Here is a 21,839-nt window from a genome sequence, read left to right on the forward strand (position 1 = left end):
CTTGACCTTCTCGCTCACCCCCTACCCCATCCCACACCTCTTGGTTGTCACAGAGTACCGTGTTGAGCTCCCTGTGTCATACAGCAACTTCCTGTTAGCTGTCTGTTCTACATATGGTAATATGTACGTTTCAACACTACTCTCTCAGTTGGTCCCACCCTCTCCTTCCCCCACTGTGTTCAAACTCTGTTCTCTGCATCTCTATTCCTGCTCTGCATGTAGGTTCATCAAAACCATTTTTCAGGATTCCATAAATATTAATGCATGATATTTAATTTTCTCTTTCTGACTTCTGTCACTCTGTATAATAGCTCTAGGTACACCCACCTCAATAGAACTGACTCAAATGTGTTCCTTTTTATGGCTGCGTAATATTCCATTGTATACATGTAGCACAGCTTCCCTATCCATGTATCTGTTGATGTATGTCTAGGTTGCTTCCATGGTCCTGGATCTATTGTAGATAGTGCTGCAGTGAACATGGGGGTGCTTGTATCTTTTTCACTTATGGTTTTTTCAGGGTATGTGTCCAGTAGTGGGATTGTTGGTTCATATGGTAGTTTTACTCCTGGTTGCCCAAGGAGCTTTCATACTGTTTTCCATAGTGGCTGCACCAATTTACATTCCCATCAGCAGTACAAGAGGGTTCCTTTTTCTCCATACCATCTCCAGCATTTATTGTTAGCAGGTTTTTTGATGATGGCCATTCTGACCAGTGTGAGTATCTGACTTCTGTCACTTAGCATGAAATTTTTGAGATGCGTTAGTGTTGCTACATGTATCAGTAGTTTACAACTTTTAAATGCTGAAAACTAGTCCAGTGAATGGATATAACTAAGTTGATTTATCTGTTAATCAGTCAGTGGACATTTGAGTTTTCCTGGTTTTGGCTATTCAAGTAATGAATATTTGTGTACAAGTTTCAGTATGGATATGTTTTGATTTCTCAAAGCTAAAAGTAGTTATAGGGTTACTAGTAAGGAAGAATGGAGAAGGCAATGACACCCCACTCCAGTACTCTTGCCCGGAAAATCCCATGGACGGAGGAGCATGGTAGGCTGCAGTCCATTGGGTCACCAAGAGTCGGACACGACTGAGAGACTTCACTTTCACTTTTCACTTTCATGCACTGGAGAAGGAAATGGCAGCCCACTCCAGTGTCCTTGCTTGGAGAATTCCAGGGGCGGGGGAGCCTGGTGGGCTGCTGTCTATGGGGTCGCACAGAGTCGGACACGACTGAAGTGACTTAGCAGCTGCAGCAGTAAGTAAGAAACTACCAAGCTTTTCCAAAGTGGCTATGCCATTTTGCATCCCCATCAGGAGTATATGAGATTTCCAGTTGCTTTGCACTCTTACTTGGTATTTGTGGTTCTCTCTGAGGTTAGCCATCCTAGTGCATATGTGATAGCATCTCACTCTAGCTTTATTTTGCATTTTCCTAATGACTAATTATCTTTTCAGATGCTCATTAGCTATTCATGTATGTTATTAGATGAAATGTCTGTCAAGTCTTTTGCCCATTGTTTTTTAATCAGGTTGTTTGCCTTATTGATTGTAAGAGTTCTGTGGATATTCTGGATACAAGTACTTAAATATGAGGATGTACAGATACCCTAGCCTGAGGCTTACATTTTTATTTTCTTATTGTTGTCTTTTAAAGAGCAAATGTTAAACGTAATTAAGTTATGTTTTTCTTTTCTTTTTCCTTTGTGGTTCATGCATTTCATTTTGTGTCCTAAGAAAATCTGCTTAAATGAAATCTCAAAGATTTTCTTCAGTTTTTGTCTACAAGTTTTCTACAAGTTCATACATTTGAGTGTGTGAAACATTTCAGGTTAGTTTTTGTGTATGTGTGAGGTAAGGATCTAGATGTGTTTTTTTTTCCCCACATGATTGTCTGATTGTGAGAGTACCATTTTTGGAAGTAGTCAGCAGTTGTCAAGACACTTAGTCTTTCCCTATTAAATTACATTGGCACCTTTATCAAAAATCAATTGAATGTGTATGTGTGAGACTCTTTCTGGGTTCCCTATTATGATCCATTGGACTTTATATCTAGTCCTATACCAAAACAAAGCGCAGCCTTTCAATTTCTATAAAAAAGCATATTTGTAGTGAGATTATGATTGGGATTGTGTTGAAAATATGGATAAAGCTACCATCAAGAATCTTTCACTCACACTGAGTGTTCCCATCTACAAACAAGGTATATCTCTCCATTTGTTTAGGTCTTTATTTTCGCTCAGCCATGTTAGTCGATCTTGTACATACTTTCTTAAATTCATCTAAATATTGTATACTTTTGGTATACTGTTTTTATACTATTTTTAATTTCAATTTCCAGATTGTTTCTTGCATCATAGAATAGTTGATTTTGGTATTTTGACCTTTTGTTTTGTAACCTTGCCAAAAATCCGTTTACTTGGTACATTTTTTGATAACTTTTTTGTAAATTCTTAGAATTTTCTACATGAGCAGTTGTATCACCTGTGAATAGAAATAATTTTGCTTCGTCCTTTTACTGTGTTTGTCTTCTATGTCTTTTCTTTTTTGCCTTATTGCGTGGACTAGGACTACTAGTTAAATATTAAATATAGTAATGTGTATAGACAGCTTTGCCTTTTACCTAATCCTAGAGAGCAAGAATTCAGTATTTCAGGAGTAAGTGCCATCTTAGTTGTAGATTTTTCATAGATGTCCCACATCAAGATGACCTTAAGGGAAGTTCTTGTCCATTTCTAATTTCTGAGAATTTTTATCGTGAATGGATATTATCCTTCGTCAAATGCTTTTTCTGTATCTGTTGAGATGGTGATGTGGTTTTCTTTTTCTGTCTTGTTATGGTAATTACATTGATTTTCAAAGTTAAACTTTTCATTCTAGGGAAACTCCACTGAATTATGATGTATTAGTTTTTTATGTAGTTTGACTCAGTTTGCTGATACTTTGTTGGAATTCTTGCATCTGTGTTGATAAAGTTATTGTTCTGGGTTTTATTTTTTTGTTCTCATAATGTCCTTGTCTAGTTTTATTACTATGATAATGTGATATCATAAGATGAATTGGAAAATGTTCTCTTATATTTCTAGAAGAATTGGTATAGAATTTGTATTATTTCTTCCCCAAATAGCTTTGAGACTCTGGTGGTGGTGGTTTTTTTTTATACTGAGTATCTCATTAAACTTGGTCATACTGCTGCTGAGTCACTTCAGTCGTGTCTGACTCTGTGCGACCCCATAGACGGCAGCCCACCAGGCTCCGCCGTCCCTGGGATTCTCCAGGCAAGAACACTGGAGTGGGTTGCCATTTCCTTCTCCAGTGCATGAAAGTGAAAGGTGAAAGTGAAGTTGCTCGGTCGCATCTGATTCTGTGCGACCCCATGAAGTACAGCCTACTAGGCTCCTCCATCCATGGGATTTTCCAGGCAAGAGTACTGGAGTGGGGTGCCATTGCCTTCTCCGAAACTTGGTCATGACTTACTGTTAAATCTAATCCTGCAGGTCTTGTGCCCTGTACTGAAATCAACAGAATGAAATGTACAGTAGTAGAGATGTAGGGGTCATTAATACTTCACATACTGCCAGTACTTTTCTACATGATGTTACCCTTGGCAGAAATATTTTTCTCTTGCCAGTGGCCTAGGATATCAGGATTATAAACCACAAACCAAACTGAATTTGGTTTGGATACAGCAGTAGCCCTTCTCCTGTGCTCTACTATGTCTGAGTAAAGGACATAATTTTCACTCACTTCAGCTATGGGATTTTGCTTTTTGTAGAGTTTTACAAATGTTGACTGACCTATCTCTGAATCTGTCCCCAAGCAGATCCATGGACAACATCTTGGTTTTTTGGACACACTGATTTTAATGTACATGTCCAGTATGACGTTGCCACAGGATTGCTGTCATTGTTGATGATGGGAATCATAGTAAAGAGTTTTTAGAAACATACTTAATGTGACCCCTATTGAATATTTCTAGACATTTTAAGAACTAGAATATGCTGTTTCCATAAAATTGTTTCTTTTTACTCCTTGGACTATTTTAAACATACAGAGTTTTCATGTTCCAAGCCCTTCCATTACTAAATACTGTTAGAAGGGCATTCATTACCAATTTGTCTTGATTTTTCTGAAATATAAAGAGTGACTTTGAAATGTTTGCGTGCCCTTAAAATAATTATCACACATAAAAATATTCAGTAAGAACTCTCTCTCTTAAACCATTGTTTTCTGTACGATTTTCAGTATTTATGCTGTTGAGATCTATCACGACAGCATATAGTCCTCTGAGTTGTAGGTGACCATGGTCTGCTTTTTACTACTGTGCACCTTGTGAGCTATGCCTCTCTTTTTGGAGAGTTGGGTTTTTTTGTTTTCTTTTTTTAAGCTATAATTTATTTTAACACTTGCCAAGTGCTAGATGCTGTGCTAACTGTTTTATATATTTGAGAGGCAGGTGTTAACTTCTTCAGTTATAGACGAGAAAGCTGAGTCTAAAGGAGTTTGAACCATTTGCCCATAGTCACACAGCTAATTACTGTTTGTCTTGCTGCCAAGCCAATGTTCTAGTGGCTTTGAGGATTTAATATATTATTTCTGTCACTTACTAGTTATATAACTTTGGGCAAGTTCCTGAATGTCATAAACCTCCATTACTCCTGTTGGAAAATGCAAATAATAATAATACCTACCTAAGGGTGTTCTTGCAATTTTCCTGGTGGCTCAGACGGTAAAGAATCTGCCTGCAAGATAGGAGTCCAAGGTTTGATCCCTGGGTCAGGAAGGTCCCCTAGAGAAGGGAATGGCTACCCACTCCAGTGTTCTTGCCTGGAGAATTCCATGGAGAGAGAAGTCGGGCAGTCTACAGTCTGTGGTGCCACAGAGTTGGACACGACTGAGTGACTAACACTTTCTTTCTTTCATAGGGTGTTCTTCAGTAGATTAAATGAGCTACTTTATATAAAGTTTCTAGCACACAGTAAATGCCATAGAAATTCTTTATTTTTATGATTATTAACCATTATACTGCTAATGTTCAGCCAGCAATCATTTCCCCTTCATCTCTCTTCAGACTGACTTCTGAATCTAAGCTCCCTGACACTAAATATGTTAACCAAAATGTTTCCAGCCTTGGACCAACGTAATATAAACTTTAAAAAATATATAGTGCCCTCATGTTCATTGCAGCATATTTACAGTAGCCCAAGACATGGAGACAACTGAAGTGTAAACAGTGTATAAATGAATAAAGAAAAATAAGTCCTGGTGAGACAATGTATAGCATATAGTATATTTGAAAGATGCCAAGAGAATAGATCTTAAAAGTTCTCACCATACGTACACACAAAGTTTGTTATGAATGGTGATGATTTTAACCAAACTTACTATGGTAATCATTTCATAATAAATGAACTTATTAATCATTATGTTGTGCACCTAAAACTAACACAATAGAAGAAATTTCAAGAAAAGTGGATTTTAATGTAACGAAGTTTATATTAATGAAAAAGTTTAGTAGTTGATTTCACATTCAGCATTGCAGCTGACCTTTAAGAATGGATCCACTTGTCAAATTTCAGTTTTGTATCAGAGAATACCACAGTTTTGGAAAAGGTTATTAAAATAATCCTTCCTTTTCTATCTTAAAAAATTATATTGTCTCAATTTCATCTTGACAATAGCATAGGGAACTTTCTTTACCATAACTAGCCTTCCACAGTTTGACATGCAAAAAATTGCCTTAACAATCTGATTTATATAATTTCCTCTAATATCCTGCGCAGAATTAGGGCATGATGAGGACAGACTCCAGCTCCTTTTTTTGCAAGAGCTTCCTTGTCTCTGCCCCATAATCTCTCTGTGTGCTGACCTTACCGGCCTTCTGACTAGTATTCTCATTGTATTATTCCAAAGAAAGGGAGATCAATTGTGGTAACGCTTGCAAAACTCTCTGAGAATGCTAAAAACTATTGAATTGTACACTTTCAATGGGTGAATTGTGTGGTATGTGAATTATATCTCAATTAAGCTATATAAAATGTTAGGGAGGGAGAAAAATAAAAACCATCTAAACTATTTTCTGAACAGAATTAGTTTCCTAAAGTGGGATTTAAAAATTTTCTATGTATTATTACCAAAATAAAAAGCTAGTAATAAAACTAAAATTAAAAATAAAAACATGTATTGACATTCTGTATTAGAAATACATGTTCATGTGGTCAAACTTCAGAGGGTATGTACAATACTTAACCTCTCCTGTGTCTATCAGTCATAGTTCCCTTCCTAAAATAGACTAATGTTACACTTTGTGCAGGGATATTTTATGCATATGCAAACAAGTATATCTACAGTCCTTTTCTCCTTTGTTTTTTTTTTTTTGCCAGATAGGTGGTATGCTATATACACTATTCTGCACCAAGCTTTTCTAACTTGGAAGCATCCCATGTCAAGTACATGAAGGGTATTATCACAGATTTGCTTTGCTTTGCTTTTCCCCAACAGGGTTTTTTTTTTTTTTTTGGTATGTAAAACAATAACACATCTTACAGTCAGTGCTGTTGTAGATTTGATGAAATGTAGTATAACATTGATGAACATCCAGCTTGGATCATTCTCCAAACCAGTTGTAAGCATCTGCATACTAAACATTGCTCTTCATCTTTGTCAATAATTGATATATTGATAGACTTTTTCATGTTTTTCCAACTGGATAGAAGTGAAATGGTATGTCATTGCAGTTGTTTTATTTTTTTTTTAAAGGATTTATTTATGTATGCATTTGTTTGATTTAGTTTTGACTGTGCTGGGTCTTCATTGTGGCACACGGGCTGTTTGTTGCTGCACATGGGCTCTCTCTAGCTGAAGCGAGTGGGAGCTGCTCTCTAGTTGTGGTGCGTGGGCTCTCGGCATGCAGGCTTCAGTAGTTGCAGCAAGTGGACTCAGCAGTTGCAGCTCATGGGCTCAGCTGCTCAGCGATATGTGTGATCTTCTAGATCAGGGATCACACCCATGTCCCCTGCACTGCAAGGCGGATTCTGAACCACTGGACCACCAAGGAAGCCCTATTTTAATTTTTTTTAAGGTATAATTGACATATAACATAAATTTCACGTGTACTACATAATGATTTGAATTTCATATACATTACAAAATGATCACCATAACACATGTAACTCTGTCACTGTACCTAGTTACAAAAATTGTTTTTCTTGTGATGAAGACTTTTTAAGATCTACTCAGAAATTTTCATCATTGCAGTTTTAAATGCATTTCCCTGATTACTGTGCAGGTTAAACATCACTTCATGTTTATTAGCCATTTACATGTCCTTTAGGTGAATTGCCTGTTTAAATCTGTTGCCCATGTTTTATAGCAATGTCGTCATCTTTAAAAAAAAATTTTTTTGACAAAAATTGTATATATCTAAGGTTGTACTATGCAGTTTTTTGATAAATGCCTACATTATCCCTTTTTAATTATCACTATTTTTAAAAAATGCATTCCAGCCTCTGAAGACTAATTTTCAACCAACTGTTAAAATTTAGCAATTCAGTAACTGTCTTAAACCATTTTTTTGCATTAATCTCACACAGAGACATTAAATACTTGTTTAATAATTAAATAAACTTTGTTTAGCTAAATATTTAGACAACAGTTCAACTTGATGATAATATATTACTTTTAAATGCACTTAGTCTTTTGTATGTAAAACATTTCTATTTTTTAAAAATGTATATGTACATCCCCTTTGATCATATAATTTATCTCTTAGGATTTTATCCTATAGAAATATTTGCTTATGTCTAAAATAATGAATGTGTAGGAATATTTATTGCAGCATACAGTATGATAGCAAAAGGCCATTAATAACCGAAGTGCCCATCAGTAGGGGACTAGCTCGATAAATTATTGTGTGTTAATGTTATGGAGCACTGTTTGTCCTTAAAAGTATAATGCAGCTTAATATGTGTTAAGTGGAACGAGGAAGGAATGGATTTTAAGGTGTGGGAAGGAGGTGACTAATTTTATTTTTAGGCACCAGTTTTAAAACACAACCATGTCATAGGCTCACCAGCAATATGTTCTGGCCAGATTCAGCTCAAGTATCAACAGTTTACTCTGTGTGCTTTTTGATATCAATCAGAACCACAACAGGATTTTTTTTTTTTTTTTACCTAATTCTAAAGTTCATCTGTAGGAAAAAATTCATAAGAATAATCAAGAAATTCTTTAAAAAGTACAGAGAAAAGAGTTTGAACAAATTTGTCCTGCCACATATTAAAATATACTGTATGTTTAAGAGTGATTGTGTAAGATCGTATTGGCAGGTTGATAAATATATTGTTTGTACAAAACAGATTTCAACAATAGATCCTTGGATCTCTTAGGAAATTCAGCTTAAGTAAAGGAATTATTTTAAACCTGTAAGGAAATGGTGTTTTCCTGTCAGTTGTCCATTTGAAAATGAGAAAGTAAAAATAGGTCTTAACATCTCATCAGAAACAGACATCAGTTTTCATATGGAATAAAGATATCTATATATCTATGTATCTCTGTGTGAATATATATATATGGAAAGGGACTGGCAACCCACTCTAGTATTCTTTCTTGAAGAATTCCATGAACAAAGGATCCTGGCAGGCTAGTCCATGATGGTCACGCTTGGACACAACTGAGTAACTTAACACTTTCATATATGTGTATTCAAGCTGGATTAAAAGCCTTCCATTACTGTTTTGAATATTTTTATTATTTTGTAATGGGAAATAACACATAAATCCCCAAAGATATATTTCAATAAATTTAACTGTGTAATAACTTTAAGCATATATCCAATAAAAGACAACAAAATTTATACTGAAAGATAATTTGAAATAGGAAGAGCAAAGAATTGGTATCTATAAATGTCAAAAGAGCAATTACAAGTTATTATGAAAACAACCAAATAGAAAAATTTGCAAAGCTATCAGTACATAATTTATAGAAGATGAAGTATAAACGGCCAACAAACATAACTAAAAGATTTGCAGCCTTTTGGAAAATAGGAACAGTCAGCTACAAGTTAACAGGCTTGCTTTTTTTCCCATTAGATCACCAGATTTTTAAAAATTGAGAGCTACTGCTGGTTAAAAATACTAGAATTTTTTTTTCCATTTCTGTCTCATCATAACCAACCATCAATTCAGTTCAATTCAGTTGCTCAGTTGTGTCCAACTGTTTGCGACCCCATGAACCACAGCATGCCAGGCCCCCCTGTCCATCACCAACTCCCGGAGTTTGATTGAGTTGGTGATGCCATCCAGCCTTCTTGAGGAGATCAGCCCTAGGATTTGTTTGGAAGGAAGGATGCTAAAGCTGAAACTCCAGTACTTTGACCATCTCATGCAAAGAGTTGACTCATTGGAAAAGACTCTGATGCTGGGAGGGATTGGGGGCAGGAGGAGAAGGGGACGACCGAGGATGAGATGGCTGGATGGCATCACTGACTCGATGGACATGAGTCTGAGTGAACTCCAGAAGTTGGTGACTGACAGGGGTCCGGCGTGCTGTGATTCATGGGGTCGCAAAGAGTCGGACTCGACCGAGCAACTGAACTGAACTAACCCAACATAAACAATAAAAATAAACAAAAAATTTTTAAAAAAAACTCTGTCTTCGCTAAAGTGGTTAAGAACCTTAAAACACAGATGAAATAAAATAAGAATTCTGAATCTAAGGAAAATGTTAGGCATTGACACATGGCCTCTTCCATCCTGGGTAAGGTAACAAGTTGCGCTGAAAGTATTTTAGTTATGAATGGTTGATCCCTGATCTTTGTTTAAAGGTAACAGTTCTAGAGGGCTGAGGCAACAGGAGTTTTCTGTTTCTATAGATTTACCTATAGACAGAATTCTGGGTATTTCATGAAATAGACTTGTACATTATATAAGCCTTTGTGTCTGCCTTCACTGTTTTCAAGGTTGATCCATGTTGTAGTATGTATCAGCACTTCATTGCTTTTAAGAGCTGAATGATTTTCCTTTATATGGATTTACCACCTTTTATTTATTCATCAGTTGTGGGACAATTGGATTATTTCCACTTTTTGGCTATTGTGCATAATGCTGCCATGAACATTTATGTACTAGTTTTTGTGTGGGCAGTTAGAATATAACACAGAATGGAATTGTGGGTCATATGGTAATTCTGTGTTTGATGTTTTGGAAAGCTGCCAAACTTTTCCATTTTACAGACCCACCACAAATGTACGAGCCATCCAGCTGTTTTACGTCTTTATGACACTTGTCTTTCTAATTATAGCCATTTTGGTGGTTATGAAGCGGTATCTGGTAGTCTTGATTTGCATTTTCTTAGCAGTTACTGATGTTGATCATTTCTTTCATGTGCCTTTTGGCCATTTATACATATTCTTTGAGAAGTATCTAGTCAAATCCTTGGCCTGTGTTTTGAGTTTTATCTTTTCCATATTGAATTGTAAGAGTTCTTATGTATTCTAGATAGAAGTCCTTTGTCCTGTAGAGAGTTTGCAGATATTTTTACATTCTTGTTAGTGACTTTTGAAGTACATAAGACTTTAATTTTGATGAAGTCCAGTTTTTTGTTGTTGTTGCTTTTGTTGTTTTGTCGTAGCTAAGAAACCATTCCCTAATTCAGAGTCACATAGATTTATGTCTGTTTTCTTCTAAGAGTTTTATAATTTTGGCTCTTATATTTAGGTTTGATCCGTTTTAAGTTAGTTTTCATTCACGATGTGAAATAGGAGTCCAGCAGAATATTTTTTTGTATGTAGACATCTAGTTCAGCACAGTTTGTTGAAAAGACTGGTCTTTTCCCATTCAATTTTCTTGTTACCCTCATCAAAAATCAATTGATGATAAATGTCTGGGTTTGTTACCTGACTTTCAGTTCCATTCTGTTGACCTGTATGTCTCTCCTAATGCCGGGCTTCCGTGGTGGCTCAGTGGTAAAGAATCTGCCCACAATGCAGGAAATGCCAGTACCACACAGACTTGATTACTATAGTTTGACAGTATGTTTGAAATTGGGAAGTGTGAGTTCTTCAACTTTGTTCTTCTTTTTAAAGATTATTTTGGCTATTCTGGCTCCCTTACATTTCCATAGGAATTTTAGAATTTCTTTAGAAAAGCCAGCTGGAGTTTTAGTAGAAGTTAGACTGAAGCTGTAAATCAATTTAGAAAGTATTGTCATTTTAACAGTATTTAGTCTTCCAAGCTATGAAAATGAGATGTTCCTCTATTTAGGTATTTTTCAATTTCTTTCAACAATATTTTGTAATTTTCATCTTACAAGTCTTGCCTTGCTTTTGTTAAGATTTCTTCCTAAATATTTTATTGTTTGTGAGGCTGTTGTTAGTGTAATTGCTTTCTGAATTTCATTTTTGAATTGTTCATTGCTAGTGGCTAGAAACGGAGAAGGCAGTGGCACCCCACTCCAGTTCTCTTTCCTGGAGAATCCCAGGGATGGGGGAGCCTGGTGGGCTGCCGTCTGTGGGGTCACACAGAGTCCGATGCGACTGAAGCAGCTTAGCAGCAGCAGCAGCAGCAGCAGCAGCAGTGGCTAGAAATAGCATGTAATTTTTCTATGTTGATCTTATATCCTGCAGCCTTGGTATATGTTCTTCAGTTCTGATAGTTTGTTTTCATGCACTCATGTGTGTTTCTTCAGAGTTTCACAAGATCATGTCATTTGCAAACAGAGGTAGCTTTACTTTTCCCTTTTCCATCTGGATGCCTATAATTTCTTTATCTTGCCTTATTGCCCTGGCTAGCACCTCCTCTGTTATGCTAAATAGAAGTTTTAAGGGTGAACATCCTCATGTTATTCCTGATCTTAGTGGTTAAACTCTGTCTTTAGCCACTAAGTATGATATCAGCTCTGGGTGTTTCATGGATGCACTCTATTAAGGTAAGAAGTTTACTCCTAAACATAGCTTATTGAGTGTTCTGTATCACGAAATGATGTTGGATCTTTCAAAATGCTTTTTTTGTGTCTATTAAAATAATTTCATATGTTTTATCATTTGTTAATATGTTATACTGCATTGATTGATTTTCATATGTTGAATGAACTTGCTTTCCTGAGGTAAATCATACTTGGTCATGGTGTATAATCCTTTTTATATGTTGTTGGATTCAGCTTACTGGTCTTCTGTTGAGGATTTGTATATCCATATTCATTAGGGACATTTATTTGTAGTCTTCATTTGGTTTTGGTATCAGGGTAATATTGACCTCATGGAATGAGTTGGGCAGTGTTTCCTCCTTTTCTGTTTTTTGAAATTTTGTAATGGGTTGGTGCTAGTTTGGGTGTGAATTATTTTTCAAACACTTGGTAGAATTTACACTTGAAACCATTTGCTAATCCTTTGTGGGAAGATTTTTGGCTATAGATTTGTTTACTTGCTGTACATCTTACTCAGATTTTCTGTTTCATGAATCAAGTTGTAGCAATTTATCTATTTTATCTAGGTATATAATTTGTTGGCGTACAGTTGTCCTCAGAATTCCTTTATTGTTCTTTTTATTTCTATAATGTCAATAATAATGGCCTTTCAGTGCTGATTTTAATCATTTGAGTCTTTTCTCATTTTGCTTTGTAAATCTACCTAAAAGTTTCTCAATTTTGTTGACCTTTTGAAAGAACCAGTTTTTTATTACATTTATCTTCTCTACTACCTGTTTCTATTTTCTGTTTCATTTGTTTCACCTCTGCATTATTTTCTTCCTTCTGCTTGTCTTGGATTTAGTTTCCTTTTCTTTTTTCTAATTTTTTTAAGATAAAAGCTTAGATTATTCGGATCTGTTTTCCATATTTAATACAGGCATTTATAGCAGTAAATTTCTCTCTAAGCACTTCCTTGTCTTCATCTCATACATTTTGGTATGATGTGTATGTGTGTTTAAGCATCTCAAAGTATTTGTAATTCTCTTGTGATTTCTTATTCTTTGACTCATTGGTTAGGATTGTGTTGTTTAATTTGCACGTATTTATGAATTTCCCCAATTTTTTTCCATCATTGATTTCTAAATTCATTCTATTGTGTTTGGAGAACATAGTTTGTTCAATTTAAAAATTGCTGACACTTGTCTGTGTCCAGAAATGTTCTATTCTGGAGAAGAATGTGTATTCTGCTGTTATTGGGTAAAATGCTCTATAGATGTGTGTTAGGTCTAAAAGGTTTATATTGCTATTCAGGTGTTCTGTTTCTTTCCGATCTTCTGTATAGTTGTTCTGTTATTGAAAATTGTGTGTTGAAGTTTCCAATTATTGTTGAGTTGTCTATTTCTCCCTTCAGTTCTGTCAGTTTTTGCCTCTCACATTTTATGTTTTTTCATTATGTCTTCCTCATGTTATAAAGTATTCTTATTTTATCTCTTGTTACAAATCGTGTCTTTAAATCTGTTTTGTGTAACATTAGCATAGCTACTCCAGTTTTTATTTGGTTACTTTTTATGTGGTGCATCTCTTTGCATTCTTTGACTTTTGATCTGTTTGTATCTTGGAATCAAAAATATATCTCTTCCATATTTTCTGACATCTAGTATTACTGCTAAAAGTCTATAAAGCTTATTATCTTAGTGATTTTAAAAAATTGAATGAGGCTTGAACTTCTAAGCCAATTCTGAGAATATAAAGAAATACTTAATCTAGTTCAGATTAATAGCAACTTAATTTCAATAATATATGAAAACTTTACTCCTTTAGAGCTTCATTCTCTATCCTCCCCTCAGCTTTGTGCCAGTATTGCCATTTAGTTTATGTGCTTATACATTTTGTGCCCATCAACTTAGATTTATAGTTATTGCACTATCCAGTTTTCTTTTAATTCAAATTGGGAAAAAATAAGTTATAGAGAAAAAAATACATTTATACTGTCTTTTATATTTACCTGCTGTAGTCACTTTTGCTGGCACTCTTTATTTCTTCATGTGCATTTGAATTCCGTGATTCCTCAGATGTTGATGTTTGCTCTTGCCATCTCCTGCTTGACCACGTCCAGTTTACTGTGATTCATGAACCTTATAACCCAAGTTCCTATGCAATACTGTATTTGAATTACTGTTGAGTGTCCTTTTGTTTCTATTCAAAGAACACTCTTTGGTATTTCTTGTATGACGGGTCTTCTGGCCATACAGGATTCTCTCTGGTTTTGTTCATTGGGCAGTCAGTGTCTTAATGTTTCCTTTGCTTGGAAGGATAGTTTTGCTTGATATAGAGTACTTAGTAATTGGTCTTTTTTTTTTTTCCTTCAGCATTTTGAATATATCATTCTTCATGGTTTCTGACGTGAAATCAGCCGTTGATCTTTTTATTTTTATTTTTTTTTGAAATGTAGTTAACATCTCTACCTCTCTTGCATGTGTTTTTAATTATGTCCTTCTTATGACCCCATGGCCAGGTTTCTCTGACCATGGAATTTTCCAGACAAGAATATTGGAGTGGGTTGCTATTTCCTACTCCAAGGGATCCTCCCTACCCAGGGATCAAACCCACATCTCTGTGTCTCCTTCATTGGCAGGCAGGTTCTTTACCATTGGTGCCACCTGGAAAGTCCAATATATTAATTTCTGGTTTGCAGCATAATAGATCAGCATTTATATGGATTCTAAATTAGTTATTACAATAAGTATAGTTACTATCTGCAGTGAGTAACTTACTGAGCATTCCTTGTACATAATAAGTCCCTTCTTTCTTGCTGCTTTCAAATTTTCTTTGACTGTGGTTTTCAGCAATTTATGATGTACCTAGATTGGCTCTGATAGAGGTGGAGCAGAGGATCAAAGTAGATGATTAAATAGTTAATCCTAGGGGGTTGTAAATAGAAAGAAATATAGGAGACCCCAGTAAGTTAATGATCACTCAAGAAAGCAGGTTTGCTTAACCTCAAAACCAGACAGGCTTGCTGACCAGTAAAACCACGCAACAGAAGCGTGAGACGTGTGCCTAAACAGTAAAACAATGGTGGTGTGGGATCCACATCCTGGCCAGTGAGCTCGGTAAGTTAATGATCCCTAGGACATGCTCTCTGCACACATGAAAACAATAACTGATGAAAAGGTGGCCTTTCAGAATGAAAGGCTTTCATTGTACTGACACCTGAAATAATTGTTCTGCAGTGCCATGACAGTCCTGGCTTGACCGTGTAGGGAGAAAAAACACCCCTCCCCAACCTGGAAAAGGGGTTGATGATGTAAGCATGACATCTGCTTAAGAATGAGGAAGAAAGTCGTCTTTTCCCCCTCCCCACTTTTCCTCTGATTACAAACTGTAGCCCACTAAGTTCCCAGAGTGCAGCACCCTCTCACCCACCTGATTATAAGCCTCACAAACATCCTACTCCAATGTCACTATTTATCACTTTCCCTCTTGCTGAATTCTTTCTGCACTAAGCATTAAAGTCCAGAGTTGTTTGAAGCCCCCCTGAAATGCTACCTACTTGCAGATTGTTGAGCTTCTTGAATGTCTAGGTAGTTTTTCATTAAGTTTTTTAATTTTATGACCATTTCAAATATTCTTTATTTCTTTTTTTTCTTTAACTTTTCTCTCTCTTCATCCTGGGAATCCTGTTATGTATATGTTAGTATACATGGTAGTGTCCCCCAGGGTTTTGATACTCTATTTCCCTCATTACTTTTTATTTCTCTTTCTTATAAAAGATCATCTCAACCTATCTTCATATTTATTGAATATTTCTTTTGCCCCTTAACATTTGATGTTGTTTCTTTAGTAATTTTTTCAGTTTATTTATTGTACTTTTCAACTCCAGAATTTCTTTGATTCTTGCTTGTAATCCCTGCCTCTTTATTGATATTCTGTTCAATGATGCATTTTTCTCATACTTTCATTTAGTTCTGCAGTTTTTCTTAAATTTTTAAAATTACCTGATTGAAATCTTTGTCTGGTAAGTCTAACATCTGGGTTTCTTCAAAGGCATTTCTTAGTGACTGCTTCTTTTACTATGTATATCATACTTGATTGTTTCCTTGCATGATTCATAAGCTTTTTTTTTTTTTTTCCAAACTGGCAGTTTAATGTGGAAATTCTTGAAATCAGATTCCTCCCTACCCCTTGATATATAATTGTTGTTTGTTTTTGTTGCTCTTTGTTTAGGGACTTCCCTGATCTAATCCTGTAAATTCAGTATTCTTTATCTTTGTGGTATGTGGTTTCTGAAGTCTCTTCCTTGTTAGCTTAGCAATCAGCTAATTATTGGATAGAGATTTCTTTAAATGCTTACAAGCGATAAATTTCCCAGCTTTGCTGAGGGACTCTGTATATATATATTGAATCATTCCTTTAATGCTCAGGCAGACAGTTTATAATTCTGCCTTACCCTTCACTTTCTGTTTGTACGATGTCTCAAAGTCAGCCAGAGGTAAGAGCTTCATAGTTCTTTCCTGTGATGCATATTGTGCTGGTCATGCACATAGACCTAGACATGTGTACAGCTCTGTACATGTACCTGGCCTTGTAGATTCCTAGAAATATGTCAGAGTTTTTCCAAAGGCCCTCATAGACATCTTAAGAATTTCTCAGCTTTTTAAATATTTTGTTCAGTTCTTTGTCTGCCCCAACTGTTATCATCATCACTTCAGGCACCTGCAATATTAAATGATTACCACTGATTGTTTTCTGCAAACCACTTCCCTTCCTTCTCCCCTCCCAGGGAAAAGGCTATTCACACTGAGTGAGGTCTGGGTAAGTTCAAATGAGAATAAGCTTTGCAAATGGGAGTGCCCGGAAGTTGCCAAACAGAGGAAATAATGACAGTTCTCTTAGAATGGTGTTTTGGGGAACTCCAAACATGTTTTCCCCTCTCCAGTGGCTAGTAGAGCACTCTTGCTATTCACTGTGATTGCAATGCTGGTATGATGGGAATGAGTGTAGGTCAAATTAAAATCTCGTATAGCTAGCCTTACTAAAATTTAGCTTTACTTTTGAATACTTGTATACCTTTGGTTAATTTCCAGATTTCTGAAAAAGTTGATTTTGACAACTTCAGCCAGTACTGTTATGGTAGAGCAGCTTTTGCTCTCATTGCATTTTGGGGGGACTAAACTATTCAGAAGGTCTTACTCTGCTACCCTCTGACATTACAGCCATTTAACATTTTAAAGGAAAGTGTAACGCTCTCCCCTAAAATTCCCTTGTAGTGTTTTCTTTAAAGTATAAACATAAAAGGCAAACATACAAGCATACAAGAACTGGGGATGCAGCAACAGTAAACCTATACTGGTAAAAACTGGTGAAGAAATCTTACCAAAAGTTTAAAATATAAAATGTAAGCATTAACTGGAAAGAGGACAAGGGGAGTCTTTTAGATAGCATGAAAATAATCTATACCTTGATTTGAGTGATGGTCACTTGTGTGTATACATATGTCAGAACTCATTGAACTCTTCACTGTATGTAAAATATGCCTCAGTTAAAAAGGGGACAACAGAGAATGAGATGATTGAATAACATCACTGACTCAGTGGACATGAGTTTGAGCAAATTATGGGAGATAGTGGAGGACAAGGAAGCCTGGGGTGCTATAGTCCATGGAGTCACAAAGAATCAGACGTGACTTAGCAACTGAACAACAAAAGCAAAAATACAGAGTTTAGGAACGGAAATGGTGGGAAACTGTGTGATAAACCCTGATTTCATTTAAATATACAACTGTGAGTAAACAGCTATGGCAGTTTATATAGGAGATGGATATATAATCTGGAGAGGGAAATAAGGAAAGTATGTTGTAATGTATGTATATTAGTTATCTGTTGCTACTGAAAAGATTACATTGACCGTAGCAACTTGAAAGAACCTACATTTTTATTCTCTCTCTCAGGCTTTATAGATCAAGATGCCAGAAGCAGCTTAGGTCATTCTGGTTCGAGGTGTCTCAGGAGGCTACAGTCATCAGTAGCTTAGCTAATGCTAGGGGAATGACTGCTAAGAGGGCTCACTTGCATAGCTGTTAGTGAAACACTTCAGTTCTTGGCCACATGGATTTCTTCGTAGGGCTGAGAGCGTGGCAGCTAGATTTTCTCAGAACCAACTATTAAGAGACAGCAAAACAGTAACTTTTCATGACTTAGCCTTATAAGTCACCATATTCTGTTGGTTGCACACACCAACCCTGAAGCAGTGTTGGAGGGGATTACATAAAGGTAGGAACGCTGAGAGAATCATTAGGAGTCATCTTGGAGCCTGGCTATCACAGTCAGCTAATTTCCTTAGTTTTTTTAGCCCGGAGCCATTAGATATTGCTCACGAGTTAGAAAACAGTGCTTCCAGCCTCCTGATGTTTTTATATGATCCTTTTTGGTTTGTTTTATTGCACTCTTAGGAACCCCATTTCCCTCAGAGAAGCATTTGCTAAATTTGAGTAGATCTTTCTCTCAGGGTTCCCTCACGGCTCAGACAGTAAAGACTCTGCCTGTAATGCAGGAGACCTAAGTTTGATCCCTGGGTCAGGAAGTTCCCCTGAAGAAGGAAATGGCAACCCACTCCAGTATTCTTGCCTGGAGAATTCCCATGGACAGAGGAGCCTGGTGAACTACAGTCCATGGAATTGCAAAGAATCAGACATGACTGAGCAACTAACACTTCTCTCTAGTGTATTTAAATTTTTTTTCTTGTGTTAAGCTAATTTGATGTTTTTACATTTTAAAATTCAGAATATAGTAGTATCTCATTTTAGTAATTATTTCTGCCTATTTGGTGTCCACGTATGCTTGGAGTGATTTTATAATGAGTGTAGTTATTTCTAAGTGGTAAAAATCTGGCTAAAATTCTTTTATTAGCTATCCTCCTAAGTTTTTTATTCTCCTCTGAATCACTTATAATTCTTTTTATAATGAGCATGTGTTAATATTTACAAATAAGACTTAAAAATAAATTTTATAATATTTAGTAATGGTGATGATGTAGGGGAAAATGTTCATCCATGTTGGTTAAAATATAAAATTGGGTACAGTCTTCAGGGGACAATTTGGTAGTATCTACCACCAAGTTAAATGCCACTCATATGCTACAAATCAAATTCCATTCCTGTAAATTGGCCCTAAAATATTTATTTACATACACAAAGACAGGCATAGAGTGTTCATTGCGTCATTTATAATCATAAAATGTTAGCAACAGTTGAAATGTCTGATAATAGGTCAGTGTTTAAGTGGATTATGGTGTATTTCTGCTGTAAAATATCATGTAGTTTACAATGATGAAGATTCATAGTGTGCCACATGAGAAAATTCTAAGATGTGAGAAACATTGTTACTTACTACGTATGGTATAACTCCAAATGTGTGTTTAAAAAAAAAATAAACCTAAGATGCATATATGTAAAAGTGATAGTCACTCAGTCATGTATGATTCTTTACAACCCATGGACTGCCCGCCAGGCTCCTCTGTCCTTGGGATTCTCTAGGCAAGAATACTCGAGTGGGTCGCCATTCTCTTCTCCAGAGGATCTTCCCAATCTAGGGATCAAACCGTGACTCCTGTATTACAGGCAGATTCTTTCCTGTCTGAACCACCAGGGGAGCCCACATATGTACTTGTTTGTGTATTAAATGCGAAGGAAAAAGATTGAAAAGATTCAAACCAAATAAACAAGGATATCTTTAAGGAATGAGAGCAGGGTTAAAGATAGAGGAAGGACTTTTTTTCTCTTTGTGACTTATTTTTATGGGGAATGGATGCATGTGTTCTAACTTAAAAATTTTGAGACATCTCTCTCACAGTGTGGAAGGTGAATTGCAGAAATTACTATAGCTCTCAAGTAGAAAATTGCATGAAGCACATTCTACTTTTTCTAATTAAAAAGGATCTGATCCTGAAGGTTTTTCATTTTATGGATCTTAGATGAATTGTTCTTTTCATCAAAGTTATTTCCATTATCTAGGCAAAGGAGGCTGAGATTCCAAACTGCAGGAATGAGGACTGGAAAAACAAAGAGAGTTTTTGGAAGAGAAAGGATTGGATTTAGTAAGCATGTGAGAGTTTGGAGAATGAGTGGAATGGAAAATAAAATTGAGATGGAAGACACAGGAAGAAGAGCAGATTTAAAGAAGGAGGCTAATGAATCAAGTTTACTGTGTTGAAGGCCTGTGGGAAATTCTCATGATGCTATCTAGCAGATGGTTTAAAAGGAATAGTCTGGTGCTCCAGTGACGACTGAAGTGACTTAGCAGCAGCAGCAGCTAGAAGTCACTGGTATTTAAATACTTTAAACCATGATTTTTGGTAGTTGAGATGACCAAAGGAAGAGAGAGTGTAAAGTGAGAGAAGATGCTTAAACATGGAATCTTGGGGCACTAACATGAAAGGAGATAACATGGCAATCCCTGAAGTTGGCTAAAAAGTTGCGTTGGGGTTTGTATCCAGCATGCCAAGCATGAAGATGATGTGAGTGTCACATGCCACAGGATGTTGGAGGAAGAAAAAACATTGAAATTTGTGGTACTGGGGACTTGGACAAGAATGGGTTGTGGTGGAGAGCCCTCTAGTGGAAGGGAGCATGGTATTTGAGGAACTGGGAGGAGCCTGATAGAGCTGAAGCTCAGAAAGGAATATGAATGAGATGGGCAGGGAGGCTTTTTCATCCTTTGAACACAATATGATCACTTCCTTTTTGGAAAGAAATTAATCAGGGGTTAGTTTTAGTCTCTCAGTGTATGAAGGTTATATGTAAATTTCTGTTTTCATCTGCCCTGTGCAAGGTAGAAAAGAGCTTTTGAGGAGGTAAAACTTTCAGAGAATGACATTGTTTTCAGCAGTGGAAACAGTAGTAAAGGGAACTAGGAGAATTTTCTCCCAGGATAGAGAGGCCGTAGGGCCTTTTGACACTGGCTCAGTTGAAGTTCAAAAGACATGGAACAGCCCCAGAAGTTGCTAACTAAGAAATACCATTGTAGAATGTATTATTGTAGATGCTCTAGTTTTATAGTGCCTTTTCTGGAAAAAGCTACCTGATTTATTACTTTGTTTTCTTATAAAAACTGAGATTAAGTTTACAAGAAGTTCCTTGTGTATTTCTTCCCCTCACAAAAGACTGGACAGGAGGCTATTCTTTATTAACTTCTCTCTCTGTTTTATTAAATTAATTATTACAAATAGAGAAAATTGCAAAACAACATATATTAATAGTTAACATTGCTTACCCCAGAGTGGAATTGGCCAGGGAAGGGTGAAATTAACTTCTTTTTGCACTTATGTTTTGTTTAACTTAATTATAGTGTTTATAAAGCAACCAGTAAAGTATGTTGTGTTTAAAGGGAAAGGATAAAAATAAAATTAATAAATATTTGTAGACAGAATAAGGAAACAGTATAGAGATGCACAATGGAGGGAGAGTCCACCACTCTATATTCATATAGTGTATCTTTGCCTATATATGAGCTTTTGTTACTATATAAAACATAGATTATGTAAAAATACATGTATTCATTAAACTGTGTACTTTTCAATATATCATAGACATCTTTCCGTATTCATACATACTTCATTTTTTTTAGCACTACATAGAATTTTTGAAACTTTTTTGGGTGGGAAAAGCACTTTTTATTGAAATACAATGTAAAGAAAGAAGTACCCTGTTTAGTGACTTTTACAAAGTGAAGACACACATGCAACCACCATCCAGATTAAGTTCAAGAACAGTGCTGGTGACTACATAGGCCTTTCTCATCCTGCCTTCAGTCATTAACCTCCCTCCTAATCAGTTAAGCACTATTCTGACCATCATACATACAGATAAACTGGGTCTGGTTTTGAACTTTACGTGAATTGAATCATGCAGTATTGTACATGACTCTTTATGTGTA

General features: G+C 36.0%; 1 protein-coding gene across 17 annotated transcripts in view; it reads left to right on the forward strand.

The window, feature by feature from the left end:
- Window positions 1-21,839, forward strand: part of HMBOX1 (homeobox containing 1) — a 208,958-nt gene that overhangs the window by 106,341 nt on the left and 80,778 nt on the right. The gene's annotated exons all lie outside the window — the stretch shown is intronic.

The sequence above is a fragment of the Ovis aries genome, chromosome 2, assembly GCF_016772045.2.
Source record: "Ovis aries strain OAR_USU_Benz2616 breed Rambouillet chromosome 2, ARS-UI_Ramb_v3.0, whole genome shotgun sequence".
Lineage (NCBI taxonomy): Eukaryota > Metazoa > Chordata > Mammalia > Artiodactyla > Bovidae > Ovis > Ovis aries.